The 7,843-nt window shown below is 44.3% G+C and overlaps 1 long non-coding RNA gene and 2 other non-coding genes across 3 annotated transcripts; 1 reads left to right on the top strand and 2 right to left on the bottom strand.

Annotated features, from left to right (window-relative positions):
* Positions 1–1,501: 1,501 nt before the first annotated feature.
* On the top strand, positions 1,502–2,537 carry LOC111948083. Its single transcript, XR_002874067.1, has 2 exons — positions 1,502–1,580; positions 2,034–2,537. It is a non-coding gene; the product is annotated as an uncharacterized LOC111948083 (long non-coding RNA).
* A 176-nt stretch (positions 2,538–2,713) lies between these two features.
* mir145 (microRNA 145) lies at positions 2,714–2,773 on the bottom strand. The gene has a single exon (NR_107226.1). It is a non-coding gene; the product is annotated as a microRNA 145 (primary transcript).
* Positions 2,774–2,886: 113 nt separating this feature from the next.
* Positions 2,887–2,995, bottom strand: mir143 (microRNA 143). The gene has a single exon (NR_107225.1). It is a non-coding gene; the product is annotated as a microRNA 143 (primary transcript).
* Positions 2,996–7,843: the final 4,848 nt, after the last annotated feature.

Here is a 7,843-nt window from a genome sequence, read left to right as displayed (position 1 = left end):
GCATAAAGTAAACTCTGTGCAGAGAAGCTTAGTCTCCACCAGATTTCTCAAAACGTGAGAGTGCCTGCTGCAGAGGGAAGACGCTCCTGACTAAGATGACCATTTCAAGCTAATCGTGGTTCAGTCTGCAGGAGCTGTCAGGTTCCCAGTTTTATTTCCACATTAACAGAACTCACAATGATGGTGGGTAGTTAATGTTTTTTAAAAGCGGCTGTTATCCCATAGAACTCAAGCAGGTATAAATCAGGAATTGATGTTATTTCTGATGAATTTCTCTTTTAATATTATTAACATTTCGTCATTCGATCTGTTATCAGAACACAACACTTTAGGAGTCAGACCCTCTTTAAAAGTCGTGACCAAATTCCTTTGCTGATCCTGTAGTGTAGTTGAAAGTTATGGCCAGTAGATGGTGCTAATACCCAATGATTTGGACCAAAAATTACACTTTTTATCCTTTGAGACAAACCACAGTTCTGTGGAAGCATTTCTGTAGCATAATTAAAAAATAAAAGTCAAAACCAGAAACGATTTTTCATTTTCAAAATGAAGCTGCATTTGTTGACTCAAAACTAAAAAGAAAAAGCAATCTGCCAACGACTTTTTCCCTTTTCTAATACTAATAATAATAATAATTGATACTTTATTCATCCCACAATGGGGAAATTCTTCTCCGCATTTGACCCATCCCCTGTGGGAGCTGTGAGCTGCAGCCAAACCGCGCTCGGGAGGCAGTAGCATTAAGGGTCTTGCCTAAGAACCCTCACTGAGTGATGTTAATTGCTCGCCATTGATATGGTAATTGCCCCCAGTGCCATTGCTCATTCCCCTCCGGGAATTGAACTCTGGATTCCACCTTACCAACCGAGCTACCCAGCCGCTCTACTTCAACACCGCTCATTTTGTCACTTACTGGTAATTAAAATGTTAAAGAAAATGGTTTTTGACATCTCATTTTCAAAAAGTCTTCTGGTAAATGTGTAGCAAACTTCATTTAGAAATGTCTAATTTGAACATTAAAATGGATTAACAGAAATGCTTTTTCATTCTAACAATGTAACTGCATCAAATGACTCAAAAGTAAAATAAAAAATCAACCCTCCTACATGCTTTTTCTTTTTCTACTTCTACATCGTACATTCTGTGACATAATTAAAGCGAAAATGCAAAGAGGGAATTGCATTTTCGTTTTCAAATCCCCCTCGCAAAAATTGTGGGATAATTCAATGCCAGTCAGCATTTCCAGGGGGGAGGCAGGGCGATCTAAAGTTCTTCATTCAGTTACTATATTTTAATCAAATGTTATTTTTATTAGGTTTTCTGGCATAAATATTACAGTTTAAGGTTATTCTCATTCATTTTTCATCTTCTAATCCGTTTGTTTAATTTCGAGGTCACAGTGCTGCTGGAGCCTATCCCGGCCACCCGTGGGTCGCAGGGCCACAAATCACACACTGATCATGAACATTCATATTAACACCTATGGACAATTTAGAGGAAACAATGAACCTATGAAGCATGTTTTGGTGGGAGGAAGCCGAAGTCCCCAGAGAAAACCCCAGGATCATACACACAGCAGGGTATTTAACAACTTTTTATACTATTCAAATGAATAAAATTACAGGATTTGATACAATATCAGAAAATGCTAACAACGTATAAGGCATTTAATTTTTTACTGACAGACAATATTCAGAAGTTATATATAATCAAAGAAAATACCCCTGAAGTAAAAGGAATCTGAAACTTTAAGCTACCAGTAGCATGAAGAAGATTTCCTTTCACCATGTGCGGACCAAAAATCAGGAACAGCTTGGATCCAAAACAAAGACAATGAAATAATATCAAAATGTTCAAATATGCTTACAAACAAAGGATATGGGGCAAAATACAGAAATATAGGAAAATAAATTATAGTGTTGTGTGACATTAAGACTGCTAAACTATGTAATAATTATATTTGGAATGCTGAAATGTATCCACAGACTGTTTTTCTTAATTTTTTTGTATTTTTTTGTTTTGTTTTTGCGAAGGTTGCAAGGTGTTCGATCCCACCTTGCGAACTGCCACTGAATGGTTGTAAAGAGTCATTGAAGAAAGAATGCTTTGGGGGTAGGAGCAAAAGCCACAGATGCCCTGCTGTGCAGAGCAGAAGCTGCACAGGCAAACCCGCAGGAGGCCGACCAGAGGGCAGGGAAGCTGAGAGGTGAAGCATGCCCTCAGCCGCTGGGAGGGTCTATGTAGAGACCCATAAATGTTAACCCCTTAACGATGTCTGATGCAAACATGTATCAAACCGCTTTCGCTCCAGCCTTACCTTAAGGTAGCATTTACATAAAGTAAAAGCATATGCAATTTGTTTTCATAGCTGGAAATAAATTCAGGCGTCAAAGGATGAATGAGCAGCAGTCCTAAAGGCTGATTAATGATCGGTAAAAAGGAACTGATGAGGAAATGTTCTAACTTGATCAGACTTCAGGGAAAATAAATCACCTGAGAGCTTGCATTCTAACTTTTTCAGTTCAGACTTCAGACACGGTTTTTAAAATCAGCTTTTATTTTTATTTTCCTCTCAGAAATCTTGAAATTACTCTGCAGCAAACCAGTGGAACTTCCCTCTTGAGGTGGTCACCTGACTTCTGTGTGGATCTTCTTCTCCAGCTGTCAGCTTCCTGACAACCACATGGAGGTTAGGATAAGCCCCACCCCCAAGATCAGTATTTCCAGGAATCCCCTTTTTTGACAGCCCAAGGGATTCCTGGGAAAACTGGACCCCAGGAGAGAGGAGGAGAAAAGACCTTGATCAGCCACCAGGTTCAGGTTCACAGAGATCTTGACTGAAGTCTCCCTCTGGTCTTGAAGGCAGATAGGGGCTCTGGATTTGCTCAGACTGAGACTCCTGCCCTCCGTCCCGAGCTACAGTGCTTCATCTCAGACTATCAACTGACCAGAGATGCAGCACTGCACCATGGGCAGCAGAGATGGACCAGAACCACAGGACATCCTTGTAGGTGGACCTGAACACATCAGAGAGTTTCAGACTGGATCTGCACTCAAAGCAGGCTACATAATAGTCTTTGTTCAGACTGTTTTGAGCTCCTGAACCTATAAAAGCCGTTCATGCAGATGTTTATTTTGTGTGCATGTGTCTATTAAAGCATTCAACCAGATGCAGGTGTTTATGCAGATGTTTAATGTATATGCTTATGCTGCAAGTGTGCATCCAGGTTTTAACAAGGTGTGCCTTCAGGTGTTCATACACGTATGCTTGCAGGTTATAATGCTGGTGATAGGAGCTTGTGCATCCAGGTGTTTATGCAGGTGTGGATTCAGGTGTGCGTGCAGGTGTGCATGCAGGTGTTCATTTAAGCGTGCATGCAGGTGTGCAGCCAGGTGTGTATGCAGGTGTTGATTCAAGCATGCATGCAGGTGTTGATTCAAGCATGCATGCAGGTGTTGATTCAAGCATGCATGCAGGGGTTCATTCAAGCATGTATGCAGGTGTTCATTCAAGCATGCATGCAGGTGTGTATGCAGGTGTTCATTTAAGCACGCATGCAGGTGTTCTTTCCAGCAGGGGTTCTTTTGTCAGGGAGAACGTTTAGAACAGCGTCTCCTCATGCTACATTGCCTTTTCATATGGCCCAACATTCACATGTTCTCCTTTGTGCATGTGTGACTGTGTGTGGGAGGAGGGAGGCCTGCACAAACATTATCAGTATAAACAGGATATGCTTTGAACTCCCAGCTGAGCTTCATAGCATCAGCTTCCGGTCATGCTCATGCCCCGCCTTCTGCGGTGGATGTATGAGCAGAGTGTCAGTGCGGTCGTAAGTTTCTCCTGGGCATGCACATGTGCACAAAATGTAGAGATATGAGTTATGTCAAGCAGGGGCAGAGGCGACCTTGTTCTAACAGCAGGGGGCGACGTCTCACCTGCAGTGTAGAGGGTTGCACTTATTCATCCTGTGAGTTACAGAATGTGTCTGAGGAGAAACCAGAGGAGTCATGTCAGGGGAGAACATAAAAAAGAAGACTCGGGTGGGGGCAGACTTTCTGACTTTTTCATTCTAGGAGTCTTCTGGGCTGCAGCGTTCCGTTTTATCCTTATAAGGCAACTTTAGTGTTTTCAGAGCATGGAAAATAGGATGGCTGCGCTGGATAAACATTCCCTCCTCCAGTCTGCGATCGCTCCCACTGATAGGCTCCCACCCCCCTAATACGCTCTCACACACACATCTGCCCTTGCTGCTTCCAGCTTTCTGCATTCATTCCCTTTTCAAGCCACAGCGGAGAGGGGAGAGTGGGGGTGGGCAGAAGAGGTCTTCAGCTCCTGTCCTGCTGCTTCACACAAACAAGTCCTTATTAAGAAGCAGGAGCTGCTCTTTGGTTAGGGTTAGGATGAAAAGCTGCAGCTCAGGGATGTCCCCCCCCCCCAAAACCGCTTCCAATACCATAAATGCGCCGCATCTCCTTCATCTCCATCATAGTCAGGACGAAGTCTGGGTTTAGTTCAGAGAGATGGAGGGTTTGTCAGTGACACGCAGCAAGACCTGAGCGATCATGGAAGCAGAAGCAGATTTGATGCAAATGTATGTGTGTGCAAATGTGTGTGGGTCTCTCTGTGTGTATATATGCTTATTGTGAAACCGTGAGAAGAACCTCAGACTAGTTCCATAGATCACTTTGTTCCAAAACTGCACAAAAACTTAACAGAGAACAAGTTGCCGATGAGACTTGGGATTTTGGTTTGCTGCTGTGACAAAGCTGGCCTCAGCTGATCAACAAAACAACATCAAAACTTCAAAAGTTGCAGATTAGCACCCACAGGACTTTATACTAGCACGGACATCAGCATCACTCAGCAGGAAAATCCAAATGGACTGAGTCTGAAGCTGAGCTGGACTGGGTCCCCAAAGGGCCAAATGTGGGCTGCATTCAGATTTCTACCAGCCCGCTGGTTTCTATCATAAAATACACAATACGCGCCCCCAGCGCTTTCTAAAAACTGTCTTTACAAATTCTTGATTGTGTTTGGCCAAATTCGGTTATCCCTTCTGCTATCTTGTGCTATTAGATGACCCCACTAGACAGTGCTCTGAACCTTTTTTCTTCAATGATTTGTGATCTTCACTGGTGTCCATGGATTACATGAAATCTTTCCACCTTTATCCACCTTTGTCATGGTAGGGAGAACACGTCAAAGTAAGGGTGGGGTCATCTGGACCCCACAAGATAGCACAAGGGTTATTGTAAACCGGTGGCAGCACTGTCACAGGTTCCCTCTGTGACACTTTCTAGCTCATTTCTAAAATGTCGACTGTAAACAAAATGAACAAATTTAAAAAAAGTATGTGTTCATTTGAACACAAGAATTTTATTTACCTGTTCACATTTGCTCCTAAAAGTCTACAGTGAGCATTTAATAATGAATACTATGTATGTGAACACAGATTTAACATTGATAAAAGTTTTTTTCCTCCACACTGACTGTATTCTTCAGATACAAAATTCGCATTACATTGAGTGAAAATGTATTTAGATGTATTTCTGTTTTATGTGAAGTATCCCATTGCAATTTCCATTAAATAATTCGTTTGCATTTAACGTTATTGTAAAAGTTCAAAGAATGCAGACTGAATGGTTGGCCCTCACACATTTTCCGCAAACCAAATCAGATGTTTAGAGAACTGCTGTTTCCAAAATCCTGCAGTCTGAAGCGATGGCCCAGGCGGACGCCGTCACGTCACTGAGCATGAACTCAGAGCTCTCGGCCATCGTCTGTGTTCAGACTGTGACAGCGGTCGGACACAAACATTACCTAATATGGACTGAAGTCTGCTTCCTCTGGGCTCCAAAGGTCCTCAGGAACTCTCTGCAACGTTCTCCGTCTGGCCATCATCTTCATTCCACGGGACAGCTCCCTCTGCAGAAACGAGGAAACACACAATAAAATCATTTCGGTTAAATGAAGAAGTCAACAGTCATGTGAGGACAGCTGGCTCTTGGTTTAGCATAACGCTGCGATTGAACCAGAAAACCAACAGTGAATGAAGACACAAGAGGCAAGGAGCAGAATCACACCTGCAGCCATCATCTGACACAGAAGAGAGATGCTCTTCAAACCTGGAAAGGAAAATGAGGACAATTTTCTGTGAAGCTCCTCTTTCACTGTTCCTCTGTAAGAAGATCTGGAATCAGCGTGAATGGCTCTAAAAGCCAGCCCTGTGGAAGGCTCTTTCACATTTTTGAACGCGCAGAGGAGCTGATCACTTCCTGAGCACAGAGATTTCTCACCTCCTGAAAAAGACTCCTCAAGTTCCACTTCAGAAAGTCCATGCTGTCATAGAAAAATGGCAGTGAACCCTGGTCCTCAAGGTCCAAACCCCTTGTTTCATCCCACTCACTGCTGGATCAGGTGATTCACGGTTTTGATTGTCCAAACACCTGATCCAGGTAGCAGCAGATAAGAGGTGAATGTCTGGAAAACTAGCCAGACCTAGATCTGCAGGACCAGCACTAAAGACCCCTCATAGGACCACTGACTCACTGGGGTTTAAAAAAACAAAATTTTCTGTTTTCTGATCGACATCTAACAGGAAATAAGCTCCATGCACAGTTCTCATCTGGACTTAAATGCTTCCGTGGATCCACAGCTGGAGACACAGACCAGCAGAGCGTCAGCAGAAGCTCTCCCGCTCCACGTGAAGTTTCCTGCTGGAGGAGCTTTGGATTGATTACAGACGGAGAGCAGTGTCACATGGAGTCTTCTGACCACTCAGAGCCCTTCATCATTATGAACTCTGGGTTTACAGAACCTCTGCCTCTTCATCCTCCACATCCTGTGACCTTAACCCTTCACTCCCCCCACCCCCACCCCCCACCCCTCCTTAACGTGAGAACCCGGCTGGTAACTGCCCCTCTGGGTCTCTGGGGGGAACTGCTGCTGTCGAGGGTTATGTGAAAGTCTGTCCAGCTGAGAGAGTTCCAGCACATCCAGCTCTGTCAACAAACACAGACTTCCTTTGCCTCCATGCTCTCACAGAACCATCAGCTGGCTCTCTTCACGCAGCAGAACCTCCCTGACTCCATGAACGTCACCCTTCAATGGATCCTGCTCGTCACTTCTGCTTCATCAGGACGGATCTGCCATTCTGCCCAGAGGACCACAGCTTTTTGTCTACATAGTCCATCCAGAACCACCATTATTCTGTCATCCAGATGCTTTAAGAGTTATTCTTTATGTCAGAAACTGATTAAAAAACCCGTCTATGTATTGTCGGACCAGGAATAGTGGAGGTCCATGAAAACAGGGGCAAACCAAACAAGACAAGAGGGAAGGCTGTCTGAAAGTGCTCAGACAAAAAGAGGAGAGCCTGTGTGTTGAGGAGTGTGGAGTCTGCAGACCTACCTTCTGCGGAAACAGCGCCGGCTTCACACCGAAAGATCTCCATCTACAGCGGAGGATGAGGAGATGCTCAGTGAAGCTTCGCCCCACGCAGGACTCTGATTTATGAAGCAGACCGGCTGGACTCTCCACTCTTACCTTGTATGGTCGCTGCAGGGTGGGCCTGGCTGCTAGGAAGCCCCCCCCTTCAGACCTGACTGATTGGCCACAGATGAAGGAGAAGAGCAGGATAAACAGTGACGTGGAAGCATGTCAGCAGACACAGAATCAGAGCAAAGACAGGAGGAGAGGGGAAGTGGACTTAACAGGAACGGAAGAGTTTTAGTGGAGGGGGGGTAGAATGAAGGGGGGCAAAGGGGGAGTGGAAAGATCGGAGTGAGAAATGAAGAGGCCATGGCGTCTCAGCGAAGTTTGACTGTTCATTTTTCTTCTAAA

Source organism: Oryzias latipes, chromosome 10 (genome assembly GCF_002234675.1).
Source record: "Oryzias latipes chromosome 10, ASM223467v1".
NCBI classification, from domain to species: Eukaryota; Metazoa; Chordata; class Actinopteri; order Beloniformes; family Adrianichthyidae; genus Oryzias; species Oryzias latipes.
The sequence above is the reverse complement of the archived record's forward strand: the minus strand, read 5'-3'. Positions and strand labels throughout refer to the sequence as shown.